Source organism: Macrobrachium nipponense, chromosome 27 (genome assembly GCF_015104395.2).
Source record: "Macrobrachium nipponense isolate FS-2020 chromosome 27, ASM1510439v2, whole genome shotgun sequence".
In the NCBI taxonomy this organism is placed as follows: Eukaryota; Metazoa; Arthropoda; class Malacostraca; order Decapoda; family Palaemonidae; genus Macrobrachium; species Macrobrachium nipponense.
Window position 1 is genome coordinate 37,283,659 of NC_087216.1, and position 21,728 is coordinate 37,305,386.

Below are 21,728 nucleotides of genomic sequence, written 5' to 3' on the forward strand. Positions count from 1 at the left end.
TCCTTGTACTTGGCTGATAGTTTCCCTTGTATTGACGTTAGGGGCGGAGTATTCAGGAAAGGGGATACGATATCCCTTCCTTATGATCTTTAGTGAAGACGCGTCTGCGTCTATCAGTGTCCAGGCTTCCACGAATTCCAGGAGCCTGGCACCTACTGGTGTTTGGAGGAGAAATGTTTCATTTGCCCTTTTTAAAGGGACGAAAGGCGGACCTACCTCTTCTCTCTGGAGCCTTCCTTCTTGCGGGAGGGGGTCTGGAGATCGGACCACCTCGAAAGGGCTGCCTAGAAGTGCTAGGTTCTTTCTTGTCCGACACTAAAGCAGGTTTCTTCTTCCTAGCTGACTGCGTCAGAAGATCCTGTGTCGCCTTCTCAGTTAAAGAGTGAGCTACGTCCTTCACTAACTTAGAAGGAAACAAATAGTCCGAAAGAGGTGCATATAGCAGAGCTGCCCTCTGCGCATGCGAGACTGCCTTTGTTAAGAAGGCGCCCATACACTGTCCTTTTCTTCAAAAGACCTGCTCCAAATAATGCAGAGACTTCCAAAGATCCATCCTGTACTGCTTTGTCGATGCACGACAAAATGCATAACAGGGCTTCAGGTTCGATTCCCTGCGAATCGTGAGCTTCTTGGACATCACCCCAAGGGACCAATCTAAGAAGTTGAATACTTCCAATACATGGAAAAGTCCCTTGAGGAGATGATCCAGTTCCGAAATACTCCAAGTAATGCGGGCAGAATTAAGACTAGGACGCCTTGAAGCGTCAACTAACGTCGAAAAGTCTGCCTCTGTAGTAGAAGGGAGAGCGATACCCATATCCTCAAGTCTTGTACCATATGCCTCTTTTCCCAGCTAACCTTGCTGGAGGCATGCAAAATACTGTCCTGGTTAAGTCTTTCTTCGACTTCATCCAGGCGTCTAGGCGTGTAAAGCCCGCTTCATCGAGATGGTGGGCTTCATCTTCAGAGACGAAGTCTTCTTCGCCTTCGCACTCGAAAAAGAGCGAGCGCGGAGAAGGAGGAGCAGCCGGAGTCAACTCGTCTCCGTATTCCTCCAGAAGCATGGTTGTCAACACTTATAGTTGGACAAGCCCTCTCTTCCAAGATCGTCATCCTCCGAGTTTCGTTCGAACTCGTGATAATCCTGAGGTTTCTGTTCTCCTTTCAGAACTTTCCTCTTCTGGGGGAGACAAAACTCCTGATCGGAGAGGGGGGCTAAGGGAATGAAAGTCTTTCCTTTTTCCCGTTCTGATCGACTTGGAAGGCGTCACAACCTGCGGCTTCTCTCGCGCTTTAGAAGAACGTCATGTATGACGCTTCCCGCTCTCCGAGCGTCATGTATGACGTCTCTTGTTGACGTTTAGATGACGCTTCGTGTCTGGAAGACGCTTCGCTTTCTAAGGGCTTCCTACTCGGCGTCACAATCTTGGACGGAGCGTCACGTCTAAGATCCTCCTTGATTTGACGCTTCACTTCTAAAAGACGTCTTCCCGAGCAGGTGCAGAGAGGACGAGACTTCTTAATAGGAAGCGTCACGTCCTTCCGACGGGGCGCTAAAAACTCCCACAAGAGATGACAGTTTTGTTTCTTTGCACCGCCATAATGATCTTCCTTGACGCTTCTCCTACGTCTTAGTCCCTGACGCCCTTCGTCATCACTCTGGGAAGAAGCATGATGGGTACTTCCTCATAAGCGTCAGGTGACGTTGACGCCACCTTCGCCTTCTTAATAGCAGACGGGGGGGCGTCATCCGAGAAGCGCTCCGGGCTAGAATCAATGTCTTGCTTCATATGACGCTTCAGCGGTCTCGATAAGTTCGACTCCTTCCACCCTCGTTAGGTGAGGGAGAGGGAGAGGACGAGAAAACACTCGCGAAGGACGTTTCTGTAGCCGCCCTGAAGGGTAGCGCCCTTAGGCTGGCTGCATGAAGCAAAGCTAGCTGAAGGGACGTCTGACCGTTGGGGATTCCCCACGACCTCCTTAAGGCTTTCGACTTTCCTTCTCCTCTGGGCATGTGAGCTTGGAAGAGGTCTAGGCCTGGGAGCGCCGCAGGGACGATCAAAACGCCCCCTCCACACCACTGGATAGGCTCACTTCACTAAAATTTTCACTATCACTAGCCTTACCTTTCGAGTCCGCCATCTTGGACTTCATGTCTCGAAATCGTCGCTTTCAGATTGGCGATTTCGATGCCGAATCCGAAAAAGACCCACTCTGAGAATGAGATTTATAGGGAGAATCTACAGTAGTAGGGTTAGAATTATCCTTGAAAGGCTCAATAGGCCTTGAATTCACACCTTTCAGTCTTCTAACTCTATCCCCCCTCTCTAACTTCTTCAAATAAGAAGTCAAAGTCTTCCATTCTTCTGCATTCAAACTCTCGCATTCCTTACAAGTGTTAATAGCAGAACACTGCACCCCCCTACATTTACGGCATACAGTGTGAGGATCAACCGAAGCTTTCGGTATCCCTCACCCTGCAGCCTACATTCACACACATTCTCACACTCACATTAGAATCAGACATCCTGAGAAAAATCCAAAAGAGTTATTCCAAAAACAGTCCACAGTAGCGAATGCCAAAACACGATCCAAATACGTCACCAAAAGTCGAAAAACGTTGATCAAATGTTGAAAAAAAAATCCAAGTCAGGAGGTAATAACAACAATGTTGATACACCGGCGACAGAGAAAATATGATAGCAAACGGGGATGGTTCCTAGTCCTGCCACCCAGGGCAGGCCGGTAGATCACTGACCTACCTGTAGCGAGTGGCCGCGAAATTTGAATTTCTGTCGGGGACGACAGGAGTCTTAGCTATGATATATCTGACAGGTAAGTTGATTGTATGAAAATCAATTATTAAAGCAACCATCATAAAATTTGGAATGAATAATCACCAACTCCTGCCCTAGTACTTGATAGGCATGCCACAACGTTTACGGACTATCTGGAGTGTCCTTGGCATTGAATCTGAAACAAACCCACTGCAGGAGGGACTCGTACAGATCGTTTCCCAAGCGCGTTTCAAACTTTGCCCTGCAAGACGTGTCCACATTCAGTAACTTTCTTTTTATGATTTCTTAATGATTGAAATGGCTGGGGAATTCCCTGGCTAGTCGTGGATATATTCAATTCCACAATCTCTAAGCCACAAAGTATTCTGTTTGGCGGTATGATCCCCAGTGCTCAAATCTTAATCCAATGCCATTGAAAATCAGCCATTGAAACGAAAAAAAATTCGGCTGAGTGAAATTGACTAATTGGGAACTTAACTAGAGCTACTGGCTCACTCACAGAAAGTGTAACTCTGTGTAAGAGCTCTTCAGTAACCTGTTGGGTAATGTGATAGTTGGATGTCGAATTCTTTTCTCGTGCTCTGCCATAGCCGTTGCTAACATTATTTTGTGTGGTTGAGATGAGTGTGGTTGTATTAACAATGTCTAAACCGTAATACTTCCATTGAGATATCGTGTGAGAGTGGATACAACTTTACGAGGAGGCCTTAAAACTGGTGTAATTAACCAAATAATTGGTGTGAAACAACTGACTGTCCAAAACATTCTGAAAACTTTTCGTGAATCGAGAGGGAAGGAAGTACCCAAGGCTAGGACCAGCACTGGCAGGCCCCCCTATTATTAGTAAGAGGGAGTTAAAGAGTTCTCACCAGGAACATTGAGACCTCATTGTTCCTGGCCGAGAAACTCTTTAACCCCTTCTACTAATAATAGGGGGCCTCCCAGTGCTGGTCCTAGCCTTGGGTACTTCCTTCCCTCCCCGAACTCACGAAAAGTTTTCAGAATGTTCTGGACAGTCGTTGTTTCACACCAATTATTTGGCTAATTACACCAGTTTTAAGGCCTTCCTCATAAAGTTATCACTCTCACACGATATCTCAATGGAGTATACGGTTTAGACATTGTTAATACAACCCACTCACTCAACCACACAAAATAATGTTAGCAACGGCTATGGCAGAGCACAAGAAAGAATTCGACATCCAACTGTCACAACATCCAACAGGTTACTGAAGAGCTCTTACACGAGTTACACTTTCTGTGAGTGAGCCAGTAGCTCTAGTTAAGTTCCATTAGTCAATTTCACTCAGCCAAATTTTGTTTTGTTTAATGGCTGATTTTCGATGCCATTGGATTAAGATTCATGCACTGGGGATCATACCGCCAAACAGAATACTTTGTGGCTTAGAGATTGTGGAATTGAATATATCCACGACTAGCCAGGGAATTCCCCAGCCATTTCAATCATTAAGCAATCATAAAAAGAAAGTTACTGAATGTGGTCACGTCTTGCAGCGCAAAGTTTGAAAACGCGCTTGGGACAATCTGGAAGAGTCCCTCCTGCAGCGGTTTGCAGATTCATGCCTAGGACACTCCAGAAAGTCCGTAAACGTTTGTGGCATGCCTATCAAGTACTAAGGCAGGAGTTGGTGATTATTCATTCCAAATTTTATGATGGTTGCTTTAATAATTGATTTTTCCTGAATATTTTTTAGTTTGTTGTACTCTTTTTCTTCTTCCATCTTCCCTACCACGCAAAGATTATGATTGCTACGTGTATGTATGGTATATATATATATATATATATATATATATATATATATATATATATATATATATATATGCCACTCAAAGTAGGTTATGTATGTTATTATATATATATGTATATATATATATATATTATATATATATATCTATATATATATGAAGAAAGTATATGATGTACTGTATGATATGTATGTATGTAGTATGTATGTATGTATGTATGTATGTATGTATGTATGTATGTATGTATGTATGTATGTATGTAGGTATGTATGTATGTATGTATGTGATGTATGTATGATATATATATATTATATATATATATATATATATTATCCATATATATATACCACATATATATTTCTGGGCTCAGCCCGTGTTGCTTCGTGAAATGTCCCTTTAGCACACATTCCTAAGGTAAATTATTGCTAACATACCAGAGAAAAAGCTAAAATGGAAATGTCAGAAATTATTCTGACTCCCTCACCTTATATAAATGAAACACACATGTCAGAAATTCTTCGACATTTCCATTTTAGCTTTTTCTCTGTATGTTAGCAATAATTTACCTTAGGAATGTGTGCTAAAGGGACATTTCACGAAGCAACACGGGCTGAGCCCAGAAATATATATGTGTGTATTATATATATATATATATATATATATATATATATATATATATATATATTATATATATATATATATATACATACATACATACATACATACATACATACATACATACATACATACATACATATACATACATACATACATACATAAATATATATATCTATATATATATATAATATATAATATATATATATATACACATATATTTCGCTCAATATATTTCTGGGCTCAGCCCGTGTTGCTTCGTGAAATGTCCCTTTAGCACACATTCCTAAGGTAAATTATTGCTAACATACCAGAGAAAAAGCTAAAATGGAAATGTCAGAATATTCTGACTCCCTCACCTTATATAAAAGGTGTCAGTATGGTTTCTGGGGCGAGTGAAACCACTACCACGGGTCTCTTACCATTTAGATCCATCCTTCTTCGAAATCCCCCTACCTGAGAGGGCCGATGCAAGGCCCGCTCCCAGCTACGACTATTACTAGCGCCCCTGACGCCACCACCAGCGCCTCTACCGGTTATCCTTTTCTTTAGCACCATCCAGTTCACACGTGTTTTTTCTTCATTGTGTTTTTGTGCTTTCTCTTTGGATTTACTTCATCATGGAACGCCAAGCCATCACTGCATCTAAGTTAAGTACTGCTAGAAGTGTTTCACCTAATTTTAGCAAGCCAAGGGGCCCGTTTATCCATTTTTATTTAGGTTATAAGACGGCGTCCCCTTCGGCCTTTTTGCCAAGTCACCTGCCGCGGCTTGCCCCATGTGTTTCATTATTTCGTGCTTCTTCGGTCCTCTATACCGTTGCAGCTTGAATTTTTTAGCAGTACATACTTTACATTGTAATTGTGCAGCTTTACCATGTTGTTTTGTGCTTAGCTTTTCACGGGGGTTCCTTGAGCTCTCTTGAGCGCATAGCCTACATCGCTCCTTAGCTCAGTGTTCATGCATGCATGTTCCTTTGTTTAAGGTCTATGATAGGCTCCCTTAGGACATATGTCCTTCCTTTTAGTCCTGACCACCCTGGCCACCGCCCTCCGTTCCTACGTATCGGCATAGGCCAGCTCCCTGAGTCGTTAGTCGCCCTCCCTTTTTGGTTGGCTCGTCTAGCTTCTCCAGGACTTCGCTTTCTCTTGTCCTATTTATTTTTCCTTTCCTCCCCGTGTTTTGTTAGGCTGTTTTATATTCATGCTTTTGAGACGGTTAGAGGTAGCCTAGGCTACCTCATTCCGCCTGGCCTGTCTCACCGCGTGGCTCACACCACGTTCGCGACGAGCCAGGCAATCCCCATGAGCCACCCGGCATCTGTTCCCCACGCTTCCTCCCCCCCTCTAGGGGGGGGGGGGAGTCCTGCTCGTTCCCGTTGCCCCTGGTTACCATCCGAGCTCCCTCCATTCTTCCCCCCTCGTGGCCCCTCTTCACAAGGGGGGATACGGGAGTTAGCAGGGGGGACATTCGACGCTGGCTCGGCTCGCACCGCTCTCACCCTTTGGTACCAAGGGGGCTCCCCTGTGCGGTCGGGTCTCGGCTGGCCACCTGGCTCGGCTGTGCTTGGACCTCCTCGGCTTCCGAATCGAGCTCTCTCTCACCCTGAGTCTCCATCCCTCCATCCCGCTCCGGCGGCTGGGGCCCCTGGCTCTGCCAGGCCTCAGGTTTGGTGACTGCAGAGAAGCTCCACCATATGTTTTTTCCTTGTGCATGCTTATTTTTGTTTCATTTTTTATTATTTACATTCTTTATATTGCTAGTCGGCGGAGTCCCCGCTCACCATCCGGGTTCCCCACCTACTTATCTTGATATCTGTTTACGGCAGAGTCACACTCCCCCGCCATTATTTACTGGCCCCCACCTGCTCCTCCCCCGCCGTTCTCGTATTCCTCGTTCCGGCGTATAGATTAGGTAACTGCTTCGGTAAATTTCCATCCTCCGGCAACACCGGAGACGCACTGAAGCTAGTTTACCAGTTCTATCGGACACCCACCACTTTACACGGCAGGAGAGCAAGTAGAGGCTGAACTTTATTCTGTCAAGTAACTCCGGTGTTATGATATATCACTTCTTGGACTTAGTCCAACTAGTTAGTGTTGATACTCATGTATCTGTTCACTTACAGGCCACCCACTGCCAGGAATCTGGCTGTAACGCTGTCCTACAGGACCCCTGTGGGCACGAGGTCTGCCGCACTCATGCTGTCTGCGCCATCCGCTATGCGGAGATAGCTGTCTGGCATCATGAGTGTTGCTCCATATGCTATGAATTGGTGGACCAGGTTACCTCCAGAGTAAGTACTTTCTCGGATACCAGGTTTCTCATATATAATTGTGGCCTATATATGCAATTCTTCCAAGTGGTATATCATTACAGTTGACAATATAATTTAGTCTTAAGTAGCTTAGTATTTATACTGACCCTCTCTTTCAGACTGCTCAAGCGGTCAGGGACGCCGCCCAAACCACCCTGAAGGACTGGGTCGGCGGATTCGGCCGTAATGTAACCAAGGGGCAGCCCTATATTCTTGACAAGAAGATGGCTGCTCGTCTTCCCGGCTGCAAGGCGACTTCCTACGTCGACCCAGAAGTGGCGGCCCCTTACATCGCCGCTATCCAAGAAAACAAGTAGCGCAAGCTTTAGAGGAACCCGGAAGCCAAGAAATCATGCAAGAAGTGGCAACTCTAAATTTGGACCTCGAGCCCATGGCGGTAGAGGCAGCAGGTAGGAGGTTGAGTGAGGCAGGTTTGGTAGGGGCTCAAGGTTTACCCTTGAGCCATTCTAGATCTTCTTCCCCTGTCCCTTCTTCTTCCTTCCAGGGATTCTCTGAGGATGGGCAATCGGTTAGACCGAAGTCCACCCAGGCGATCCCTAAAGTTAAAGGGAAGTGCGAGGTAAAGACGCTTCAGAAGACTCTGTCCAAGAAGTCTACTTCGGGCAGCTCTCAAAGATCTCCGGCTCCCCATCCCGGAGCAGAGAAGCCCAAGTCGTCTTCTCACTTGAAAGGGTCCAGAGGAAAGTCCTCCAGAGACAAGGCTTAGTTCCTACCTGATCCTGAGCCTTCAACCTCAACAGGAGCACGTCCTAAGACTCCCAGGGAGAAGCAGGAACCTAGTTCCTTTGACTCAGACTCATTTGCTGCAAACATGATGCAGCAAATGGGTAGTCTGGTAGGGAACTTGGTTCAGGACAAGTTCCAAGAGATGCTTTCTCACATCTCTTCTTCCTTTGAGGAGTCAGGTCAGTCAATCCGGGCCATCTCGGAGAGGCTGGCCAACCAGGAGAACCTCACAGCAGGTCTCCGGGAGAACCCTATGACAGGTCTACCTCAGCCCGGTATGGCAGCCCAAGCCATGCCGGACTACAATACTCTCCCTCCTTACACGGCGAGCAATCCCTGGAGGATATCGTCGTATGCCCCCTTCAAGGACGGGATGCTGACGTTGGCGGACTGTGGAACTCGTAGGATTGAGGACTTCGAGTTCCACCCAGCAAACCTGCAAACCCCCTTCATCGGTTACGCCCGCCTTACGGAGGCAGCCATGAGGAGAGAGGATAAGATCCCAAAAGAAACCGTCATCTTTGGACGGGATCAAGCCCAACGTGACTGGCTAAGAAGCCTAGAAGATTGGGATTGTATTAATACCAGGATTCAAGCGTTTAAAAGCGCTTTCACCATGTTTGTAGTGGACGGAGAAACTCCCATCCTGTTCACTACGAAGGTGACGGAGTTAACGATGCAGGCCGCTATGAGAGACGAGCCGATGCCACAGCTCCGGGAAACGGAGCCCACGTCACTCCTTCTTCCTGGTATGGAAGATCTATGGGCGGATCTCCTGGCCACCTTTTCGGTCGGGAAATTGAAGCCGGACTGTGCTATCGTACAGTTCAGTGAACGGCTTCCTAGACTTCCAGACAGTCTCATTCAGGTCGAGTTTGATGCTCGAACGAGACTATCCAGATCCCTCAATACTCTAGTCATGACGGAGGTTTCAGCCGTTACTTAAGGTAACGAACCCTTGTTCAAGTTGATAGCCAAATCACATTTACACACAGTACAATGTGATTTGTATGACTTCATCGTGGCAAGGCGTAACTGCAGGAAACATGTTCTGCAGGAAGCCACCATCCGTCACGAACCGAATAAGTTGCTGGCGGCTTCGATCTGGGGTGCCGACCTTTTCCCAGAATCGGTCGTCAATTCGGTTCAATATGAGGAGACAAGACTCAACCAGAGTCTTAAGGTTCGCTGGGGACTCTCCAGTAAGAGGAAACCGGAGTCAACTTCTTCGTCCAAGAAGGCCAAGAAGCCTAGGAAATTCCAGCCTTTCCAGGCTCCTCAGCAACAACAAGTGGTTCAGGCAGTGCCAGTCTCTCAAGTGCCGCAGCCATCTACATCAAAGGCACAGCCTCAGCAACAGTTTCTGCTGCTGACCCCTCAGGGTCAAGCCTCCACCTCCTTTGCTGTCTCCCCAGCCTTCAACCCAGTACAGAGGTACCTCGAGATACGAAAGGCTCAACTTACGAAAAACTCGAGATACGAAAGCCAATACGAAAAATTTAACGGCTCTACATACGAAAAGTTTTCAAGATACGAAAGGTTTCTGAAAGTCCGAGATTCGCCCAGATAACAATTTCGAAAATCGCGCCGCCATCTTAGTACTAGTAGATTCACCACCATCCTCCTGCTGCTCTCCCATTGGTTCCTGATGCTAGTCGCGGCCATGAAATCCTTCTCTCCTATTGGCCAGCGTCCCTCCCATCATGCATCTACTATGTACACGTGGTGGCGTGCCTCGGCCACTCGGTACCAGCATTGTTATAGTACGCACGCGGTATTCATTTTCGGGATAGTCAATGTGTACGTTATTTAAAAAAAAAAAAGTGACCAAGATCTCTCACATGGGATAAGTGATCAAAGTCTCTCTCATGAGATAACTGGAAACTTTGCAAGGTTGGTAGAATCTCCACTCCCTGCTGAACAGAGGGTGTAGACCAATCATTTACAATATGCATACCAATAATCAAGGCACTTCAGTTTATGTTGAAGGTCAGCAGCCGAACATTCAGTACCCAAATCAGTTGCAGAGAGAGCATTTGGTTGAACAGAGTTTTGATGGACACCAGGGCCAACAGAGTCATGAGGTGCAAAAAAAAGAACCAAGTGATAAAAAACAGAAGTTGAAATTCTGTTAAAAAAAAAAAAAAAAAAAAAAAAAAACCGGCAGAAATTAAAGCCGCTTTTTGTAAAGTGCAATCATTTGTAGAAGACACCCCCCGAAAAGGCTCACACAGGAACATTGTGTACGTATATTTTTTAAAGTGTACGTACGTACATATGTACAAAAGAAAAAAAAAACGACAGAAATTAAAGCAGCTTTTCATAAAGTGCAATCATTTGTAGAAGACACCCCCCGAAAAGGCTCACACAGGAACATTGTGAAAAGTAGGCAGAAGCAATCTTCCTTGGATAGTTACGTATGTACGTAGCCTCACTCGAAAGGTAAGCTTCCACATTTTACGTACAGTATATTTCTTATTACCATGTACACTAATATACACTTTATTTACAGGTTATATTTTGCATTTTTTTATTAATTTAGGTATTGAATGGTCCAAATTGTTGAAGTATTTCATTGTTTATAGGTCAATTTAGCTTTATTATTTAATTTACTGGGGTGTTTTTGGAGGGCTTGGAACGGATTAGCCATTTTACATGTAACATATGGTCCAAGATACGAAAACCTCATGATACGAAGGGCGCCTCGGAACGGATTAATTTCATATCTCGAGGTACTACTGTATTTGAAGGCCAATCATTCCAACCTTTCAACAGCTTCGGAAGGGGCAGCAGGGCCAGAGGTGCCTTTCGCCAGAGAGGCGGCGGAAGAGCATCCAGCCGAGGGAAGCACTTATGAGGAGGGCGTGGGTCTCGCCCTTCCCCGAGCCAGTGAGAACCCTCAGGTAGGAGGGAGACTGTTCCTCTTTCGTCGCAGATGGAGGTTCAGCAGCTGGGCACAGAGCATTGTGTCCAAAGGCCTAGGATGGAGCTGGACCAAAGGCCCTCCTCCATACAAAATCTTTATCAACAACCGACAGCGGAATTGGTAGAGTATACCCAAGAACTCCTTCAGAAAGGAGTAGTGTCAAAAGTCAGACATTTAAAGTTTCAAGGGCGCTTGTTCAGCGTGCCAAAGAAAGGCTCAAACAAACGAAGAATAATTCTAGACTTATCCCGTCTAAACTTATTCATTTGTTGCGACAAGTTCAAAATGCTGACTATCTCGCAGGTGCGGACCTTACTTCCCCGTGGGGCCGTCACCACCTCTATCGATCTTACAGACGCATACTATCATGTTCCAGTGGCAAGATATTTCCGCCTGTACCTAGGTTTCAGGCTAGGAAACCAGGCATTCTCCTTCAAGGTAATGCCCTTTGGGCTCAATGTAGCCCCCAGGGTCTTCACGAAATTGGCGGAGACAGTGGTTCAAAAACTCAGGTCTCGGGGAATAATGGTACTTGCGTATCTGGACGATTGGGTCGTTTGGGCCACAAGCATCGAAGAATGCCACAAAGCGACGGTCAAAGTATTCCAGCTTCTGGAACACCTAGGGTTCCAGATAAACAAGACCAAGTCCCGTTTGACACCGGACTCTTGCTTTCAGTGGCTGGGCATTCAGTGGGATTTGAACTCACACACACTATCAATTCCGGCGTCAAAGAGAAGAGAAATAGCCAAAGCAACCAGGCAATTTCTCAAATGCAAGCAGACATCTCGAAGGAGCCAGGAAAGGATTCTGGGCTCTCTTCAATTTGCCTCGGTAACAGACGTTCTACTGAAGGCAAAACTCAAGGACATATACCGCGTCTGGCGCTCAAGAGCAAACAACAGGTCCCGGGACAAGCTGTCCACTATCCCGGCGATACTGCGCAAACGCCTCCGCCCTTGGGCGGAGGTCAAGAATCTATCAAAGTCAGTTCCTCTTCAATTCCCTCCGCCGGCATTAGTTATCCACACGGATGCTTCACTAAGCGGCTGGGGAGGGTACTCTCAGTACAAAAAAGTACAAGGGACTTGGTCGCTTCCATTCCGCTGGCTCCATATCACCGTACTGGAAGCTATGGCGGTATTCCTCACCCTGAAAAGACTTCAACCAGCCAAGGGATCTCATATCAAGCTGGTGTTGGACAGTGCAGTAGTAGTACACTGCACCAACAGGGGAGGCTCCAAATCAAGCCATGTGAACCATGTCATGATAGCCATATTCTCTCTAGCAGCCAAGTACAAATGGCACCTGTCCTCCACACACCTAGCGGGAGTAAAGAACGTGATAGCAGATGCCCTTTCTCGCTCAGTCCCACTAGAGTCAGAGTGTTCCCTGGACAGGCGTTCATTCAATTGGATCTGCCAACAGGTTCCAGGGCTCCAGGTGGATCTTTTCGCCACAGAGTCGAATCACAAACTTCCTTGCTATGTGGCTCCCAACCTGGACCCTCTGGCTTATGCCATGAACGCCATGGCCATAGACTGGAATCAATGGAAGATGATTTACATCTTTCCTCCAGTGAATCTTCTTCTGAAAGTGTTGTGTAAACTCAGGACCTTAAAGGGACGAGTCGCTCTAGTAGCCCCCAATTGGCCCAAGAGCAACTGGTTCCCACTCCTGTTGGAATTGGGTCTCCGGCCTCAACAGATTCCCAATCCCAAACTATCTCAACTAGTGCAAATGAAGACTGTGTTTGCTTCCTCAGGAATTCTCAAAACCCTAACTTTACGGACTTCATGAAGTTCGCGGCAAAAAGGGATGCTGATATCGATCCTCAAAACATCCTATTCCTAGAATCAGATAAAAGAGAATCGACCCTTCGCCAATATGACTCTCTCTCTCTCTCTCTCTCTCTCTCTCTCTCTCTCTCTCTCTCTCTCTCTCTCTCTCTCTCTCTCTCTCTCTCTCTCTCTGTTGCCATTCGGTATGTGTTGACCCTCCAAACTGGGTATAAGACTACACACAAAACGTTGAAATTGGTGAAATTAGGCTATGTATTAAAAGTATATATACATGAATATTAAAGCAATTTTATCATTATTGCATTACTATGACAACTAGAATTCATGGAAACAGTTTATAATAATGAATCGGCGTATGTGTGAAGCCTCCACTAATGTGGCATCAATGATTTTGCCATTCTTAGCATGCAAACATTAAAGGTTACATTTATTTCTGGCATACGGTTATTAAAGAAATTCAATACCTAATATAGACTGAAATCAATGAAAAAGTGCTAGCAAAAACAAAAAAGCAAAAAAAAAAAAAAAAATGTATATAATTCACTTATCCGTAGTCGTTCCTCTATGGTTTTCGGCAGCCAGATGTACGAAAACGTTAGAAACATTTGATTGTATCTACTTTAGAAATATCAGTAATTTTTTGGGGTAATTTGGTTGCAAAAAAGGGATATACATGAATTAAATTAAAATTTTTAAATAAAGTAAATTTAAACTAAATAACGAGTAAAGTAAACAATTTAGGGAATAAAACTTTGCAGTTTCGTCGTCTGCTGTTCGTAACTGTGTTTGTGGCACGCGCGCTTAGGAACCAGGAACAACAACTTGTTTAAAGTGCAATGTGGAGTGAATCGAGACCAAAATGTGTATAATAACAATTAAATAAGCACTGTGGATTTTCAGTTGTGATGGCAGTAAGGATAAAAACCACAGATTACAAGGTAAGAATGAATTCAGTTCAAACCATGACCCCGAGAATAACAAGTTTCATACATTCAGTAATAGGGTAAAACACCAGCGACTACCAACCCTTATCACGGTGTACAGGTCTTATTCACTCGATATTTAAATGGTGAAACAAGAATATAATTACAACTCCAAGCATACCATTCAAAAGATTGAAGTTTCGTCAACATAATGTGATATATGAAAGCCCCATACGAACTAAAATAAGCATGTGATGCTCTTCGTAAAATATTTTTTCAAGGCAGTTTTGAAATCCAATATGGCGGCTACCGTGGGATGTACCGGTTCTGAACAGTGACAAAAATCATCTTTCCCAGCACTCATTTGAACAATGTTAGCGTATGTATGTAACGTTTATTGATCTTACTCAAGATTGCAGTTGTAATCAGCACAATAAAACAACATTTTGTTGCCTATATTACTGAAAGTATGAAACTTTTTATTCCCGGGGTCATGGTTTGAACTGAATTCATTCTTACCTTGTAATCGGTGGTTTTCATTCTTACTGCCATCACAACTGAAACTCCACAGTGCTTATTTGATTGTTATTATACACATTTTGGTCTCAGTTCACTCCACATTGCACTTTAAACCCGTTGCTGTTGCTGGTTCCTAAGCGCGCGCGCCACAAACACAGTTACGAACAGCAGACGACGAAACTGCAAAGTTTTATTCCCTAAATTGTTTACTTTACTCGTTATTTAGTTTAAATTTACTTTGTTATTTAAAAATTTTAATTTAATTCATGTATATTATCCCTTTTTTGCAACCAAATTACCCCGAAAAATTACAGATATTTCTAAAGTAGATACAATCAAATGTTTCTAACGTTTTCGTACATCTGGCTGCCGAAAACCATAGAGGAACGACTATGGATAAGTGCATAGAGGAACGACTACGGATAATTGAATTATATACATTTTTTTTTTTACTTTTTTGTTTTTGCTAGCACTTTTCATAGATTTCAATCGATATTAGTATTTTGAATTTCTTTAATAACAGTATGCCAGAAATAAATGTAACCTTTAATGTTTGCATGCTTTAATGTTTGCATGCTAAGAATGGCAAAATCATTGTTGCCACATTAGTGGAGGCTTCACACATACGCTGTTTCATTATTATAAACTGTTTCCATGAATTCTAGTTGTCATAGTAATGCAATAATGATAAAATTGCTTTAATATTTATGTATATATACTTCCAATACATAGCCTAATTTCACCAATTTCAACATTTTGTGTGTAGTCTTATACCCAGTTTGGAGGGTCAACACATACCGAATGGCAACAGAGAGAGAGAGAGAGAGAGAGAAAGAAAGGAAGGCGAAGGAACAAAGAAGGAAAGGGGTGGCGGTGGAGGGGGGGGAGAGGGTAGGTGGAGCTTTATACGCGTGTTCGTATCCATTTCTGCATAACGGAGTTTTTGTCTCTTGGTACAAGGACAAGTGTCGTTATTCTTTACGTTTAGTGATTCACGATACCCTTATAAATTACGGCACTGGGTGTAATGCACCATAGCAAAATCTCGTTCTGATACGAGTGTTCGTTACAGAAATAGATATTGCCCAAAAACGTGCTTGCACTGTCTCTGAAACCCATAGTGGGTATGCTGCTTAGTTGTCAATCAAGTTTTTGGTAATCAAGTATTTTATACAAGCTAGCTATTGAATAAATTTGTATTTTCTCAATCAAAACATATGCCCCTCAATGCTAACTTTCCACTTGTAACGACTTTCTGGTCATTGCAAATTCGGCCCCATAATTTCTTATGGTGCGAAAACAGAGGCGCATCGACCGAAATCGATTGCGTCACACTACGGCGATAATCCGGCAGTAAAACATCTTCATATATCCAAAAAGTAAATAATAAAGATATATATGCGCATTACAATTATACCAATTACATGAAGAGCTGATAATCTGCATGAATAACTGGTAAACTGTTCTGCAAGAAAGTTGAGTAAAGCAATTATTTACAATAGGTATGAAAGTCAAGATGTCGTGACGTCATAATACAGGACTTGAAAGAACGTTCTGATTCCAAAAAATAATTACTTAAATTTGAGTCAGAATCGAGTGACTTTTTCAATAACGAATATTTTCAAATTAATCATCATAAATATGTAAAATATTGATGCTTTACTATTTATTTAAAAAATTATCGAAGTGCACGCTTCGTCGTCGTCTTCTACAAAACAGTTGTTTACTCGGTGAGGAAAAGTTTTCCGTTTGTTGTGATAAAAGTGCCCCAGCGTCTGTGGGCACAAGTGGTGTGCGGATTTATCACAGGAAATGGTTAGTTTATTGACACAAGCGACTCCGTAAACATCGAGATGGCGTCAATCTTCTAAATACTTCGAGTTGTAAGTAAAAATGTTGAACGCGTTTTGGTGAGATTTGCAGTACGTTTGAGACCGTTTTCACTACCCTCTGTTTAAATCTTAAAATTTGGCCTTAATTTCTAACTTTGGAGAAAATACTTACTTCGAAAGGAGAGTAGAGGTCTTTAGCTCCGTTTCTCACCAACAACAAGTCGCGACTGATGCCCATCTCGGGTGTCAGGACGCGTTATAATGTACTTTTTCGGAGGGTGGCAAACATTGATTGTAGGTGGCCTGGTTGGCCTGCCGTGGTAATCTACCCTATGAAAGCCCCATACGAACTAAAATAAGCATCTGACGCTCTTCGTAAAATATGTTTTCAAGGCAGTTTTGAAATCCAATATGGCGGCTACCCTGGGATGTACAGGTTCTGATCAGTGACGAAAATCATCTTTCCCAGCCTTCCCAGCAATCATTTGAACAATGTTAGCGTATATAGGGTAAATAACCGTAGGGTCCAGAGTGGACCATGTTCGGTCAGCTTGTACAATCCCCAAAAAAGTACATTATAACGCGTCCTGACATCGGAGATGGGCATCAGTCGCGACTTGTTGTTGGTGAGAAACGGAGCTAAAGACCTCTACTCTCCTTTCGAAGTAAGTATTTTCTCCAAAGTTAGAAATTAAGGCCAAATTTTACGATTTAAACAGAGGGTAGTGAAAACGGTCTCAAACGTACTGCAAATCTCACCAAAACGCGTTCAACATTTTTACTTACAACTCGAAGTATTTAGAAGATTGACGCCATCTCGATGTTTACGGAGTCGCTTGTGTCAATAAACTAACCATTTCCTGTGATAAATCCGCACACCACTTGTGCCCACAGACGCTGGGGCACTTTTATCACAACAAACGGAAAACTTTTCCTCACCGAGTAAACAACTGTTTTGTAGAAGACGACGACGAAGCGTGCACTTCGATAATTTTTTAAATAAATAGTAAAGCATCAATATTTTACATATTTATGATGATTAATTTGAAAATATTCGTTATTGAAAAAGTCACTCGATTCTGACTCAAATTTAAGTAATTATTTTTTGGAATCAGAACGTTCTTTCAAGTCCTGTATTATGACGTCACGACATCTTGACTTTCATACCTATTGTAAATAATTGCTTTACTCAACTTTCTTGCAGAACAGTTTACCAGTTATTCATGCAGATTATCAGCTCTTCATGTAATTGGTATAATTGTAATGCGCATATATATCTTTATTATTTACTTTTTGGATATATGAAGATGTTTTACTGCCGGATTATCGCCGTAGTGTGACGCAATCGATTTCGGTCGATGCGCCTCTGTTTTCGCACCATAAGAAATTATGGGGCCGAATTTGCAATGACCAGAAAGTCGTTACAAGTGGAAAGTTAGCATTGAGGGGCATATGTTTTGATTGAGAAAATACAAATTTATTCAATAGCTAGCTTGTATAAAATACTTGATTACCAAAAACTTGATTGACAACTAAGCAGCATACCCACTATGGGTTTCAGAGACAGTGCAAGCACGTTTTTGGGCAATACCTATTTCTGTAACGAACACTCTTAACAGAAACTAGATTTTGCTATAGTGCATTACACCCAGTGCCTTAATTTATAAGGGTATCGTGAATCACTAATTGTAAAGAATAACGACACTTGTCCTTGTACCAAGAGACAAAAACTCCATTATGCAGAAATGGATACGAACACGTGTATAAAGCTCCACCTACACTCTCCCCACCCCACCCCCCACCCCCCCCTCCACCGCCATCCCTTTTTCTTCTTTTCGGTTCCTCCGCCTTCCTTTCTCTCTCTCTCTCTCTCTCTCTCTCTCTCTCTCTCTCTCTCTCTCTCTCTCTCTGTTGCCATTCGGTATGTGTTGACCCTCCAAACTGGGTATAAGACTACACACAAAACGTTGAAATTGGTGAATTAGGCTATGTATTGGAAGTATATATACATAATATTAAAGCAATTTTATCATTATTGCATTACTATGACAACTAGAATTCATGGAAACAGTTTATAATAATGGAACGGCGTATGTGTGAAGCCTCCAATAATGTGGCAACGATGATTTTGCCATTCTTAGCATGCAAACATTAAAGCATGCAAACATTAAAGGTTACATTTATTTCTGGCATACGATTATTAAAGAAATTCAAAATACTAATAAAGACTGAAATCAATGAAAAGTGCTAGCAAAAACAAAAAAGCAAAAAAAAAAAAACATAGTCGTTCCTCTGCACTTTTCTGTATTCGTTCCTCTAAGGTTTTCGGCAGCCAGATGTACGAAAACGTTAGAAACATTTGATTTTATCTACTTTAGAAATATCTGTAATTTTTCGGGGTAATTTGGTTGCAAAAAAGGGATAATATACATGAATTAAATCAAAATTTTTAAATAACAAAGTAAATTTAAACTAAATAACGAGTAAAGTAAACAGTTTAGGGAATAAAACTTTGCAGTTTCGTCGTCTGTCGTCGTCTGCTGTTCGTAATTGTGTTTATGGCGCGCGCGCTTAGAAACCAGGAACAGCAACGGGTTTAAAGTGCAATGTGGAGTGAACTGAGACCAAAATGTGTATAATAACAATCAAATAAGCACTGTGGAGTTTCAGTTGTGATGGCAGTAAGGATAAAAACCACCGATTACAAGGTAAGAATGAATTCAGTTCCAACCATAACCCCGGGAATAACAAGTTTCATACTTTGACTAATATAGGCAACAAAATGTTGTTTTATTGTGCTGATTACAACTGCAATCTTGAGTAAGATCAATAAACGTTACATACATACGCTAACATTGTTCAAATGAGTGCTGGGAAGGCTGGGGAAAGATGGTGGCCGTCACTGATGAGAACCGTCCATGCAAAACGTAGCCGCCATATTGGATTTCAAAACTGCCTTGAAAACATATTTTACGAAGAGCTCACATGTTTATTTTAGTTCGTATGGGGCTTTCATATATCACAATATGTTGACGAAACTTCAGTCTTTTAAATGGTATGCTTAGAGTTGCAATTGTATTCATGTTTCACCAATTAAATATCGAGTGAATAAGACCCGTCTACCGTGATGAGGGTTGGCCTGTCGTGATATTCTACCCTAGTATATCACATTATGTTGACGAAACTTCAATCTTTTGAATGGTATGCTTGGAGTTGTAATTGTATTCTTGTTTCACCATTTAAATATCAAGTAGGGTAGAACATCACAGCAGGCCAAGCAGGCCACCTACAATCAATGCAAGCCACCCTCCGAAAAAGTACATTATAACGCGTCCTGACACCCGAGATGGGCATCAGTCGCGACTTGTTGTTGGTGAGAAACGGAGCTAAAGACCTCTACTCTCCTTTCGAAGTAAAGTATTTTCTCCAAAGTTAGAAATTAAGGCCAATAGCTAGCTTGTAAAAAATACTTGGTTATAAAAACTTGATTGACAACTAAGCAGCATGTCTACTATGGGTTTTCAGAGACAGTGCAAGCACGTTTTTTGGGCAATACCTATTTCTGTAACGAACACTCTTAACAGAACTAGATTTTGCTGTAGTGCATTACACCCAGTGCCTTAATTTATAAGGGTATCGTGAATCACTAATCGTAAAGAATAACGACACTTGTCCTTGTACCAAGAGACAAAAACTCCATTATGCAGAAATGGATACGAACACGCGTATAAAGCTCCACCTACCCTCTCCCCAACCCCCCCCCCCCCCCTCCACCGCCATCCCTTTTCTTCTTCGTTCCTCCGCCTTCCTCCTTCCTTCTCTTTTCTCTCTCTCTCTCTCTCTTCTCCTCTCCTCACTCTCTCTCTCTCTCTCTCTCTCCCTCCCTCTCTCTCTCTCTCTGTTTGCCATTCGGTATGTGTTGACCCTCCAAACTGGGTATAAGACTACACACAAAACGTTGAAATTGGTGAAATTAGGCTATGTATTGGAAGTATATATACATAAATATTAAAGCATTTTATCATTATTGCATTACTATGACAACTAGAATTCATGGAAACAGTTTATAACCTGTTAAGCGTCACCCACGTAATAATACGTTTACCGCGATCTACTCGGTAGCGCCTTCAACGGGATATTACGTTCAAGACTTTAACTGTACTTGTCAAGCCGTCAGCCCCGTAATAATACGTTTACTCGTATAGAAAGTGTAGGAACATCATTTGGTAACACTCTCAGCACATGGGAAACTTATTTCCAGCCTGGCAACTCTTTCCTGGTGGTCGCTTATGCTAGAAAACTGCCTGTCCCTGTTGGTTTTCTTTCAATACGCTTCGGGCGTTTATCGAGACAAATTGGATTTCGCGTCTTTCACAATGAATGTCCCAAAGAGGAGGCATATTTTCTTCAGGTGAGATCAATCAAATACTAGATGAGGAGTGTGATATTGATAACCTATTTGATGATGAGAGCTCTATTTGTTCTGAATCCTCCAGTGATGATACAAAATTTTCTTCCAATTGCGGGAGTGAAGATGACTTTTCTTTGCCGAGTGACTGGACTCCGAGAGAGAGAGAGAGAGAGAATTTCCTACAGTTAATTACAGTATGAATAACAAGCATAAAAATCAATATTAACTTTGAAAACTATCATCAGTGCTATGATCGCTGATTACAAAAAAAGCGTGACGGTACGTTAGCAGCGAGCTCATCAGGGGTGGACGCTTAACAGGATAATAATGGAACGGCGTATGTGTGAAGCCTCCACTAATGTGGCAACGATGATTTTGCCATTCTTAGCATGGCAAACATTAAAGGTTACATTTATTTCTGGCATACGATTATTAAAGAAATTCAAATACTAATAAGACTGAAATCAATGAAAAGTGCTAGCAAAAACAAAAAAGCAAAAAAAAAAAAAAAACCTAATCGTTCCTCTATGGTTTTCGGCAGCCAGGATGTACGAAAACGTTAGAAACATTTGATTTTATCTACTTTAGAAATATCTGTAATTTTTCGGGTAATTTGGTTGCAAAAAAGGGATATATACATGAATTAAATCAAAATTTTTAAATAACAAAGTAAATTTAAACTAAATAACGAGTAAAGTAAACAGTTTAGGGAATAAAACTTTGCAGTTTCGTCGTCTGTCGTCGTCTGCTGTTCGAAATTGTGTTTATGGCGCGCGCGCTTAGAAACCAGGAACAGCAACGGGTTTAAAGTGCAATGTGGAGTGAACTGAGACCAAAATGTGTATAATAACAATCAAATAAGCACTGTGGAGTTTCAGTTGTGATGGCAGTAAGGATAAAAACCGCCGATTACAAGGTAAGAATGAATTCAGTTCCAACCATAACCCCGGGAATAACAAGTTTCATACTTTCACTAATATAGGCACAAAATGTTGTTTTATTGTGCTGATTACAACTGCAATCTCGAGTAAGATCAATAAACGTTACATACTACGCTAACATTGTTCAAAT

General features: G+C 42.6%; 1 protein-coding gene across 1 annotated transcript in view; it reads right to left on the minus strand.

Annotated features, from left to right (window-relative positions):
- LOC135201027 (leucine-rich repeat-containing protein 47-like) overlaps positions 1–21,728 on the minus strand; it is a 123,151-nt gene that overhangs the window by 100,221 nt on the left and 1,202 nt on the right. The window lies entirely within an intron of this gene.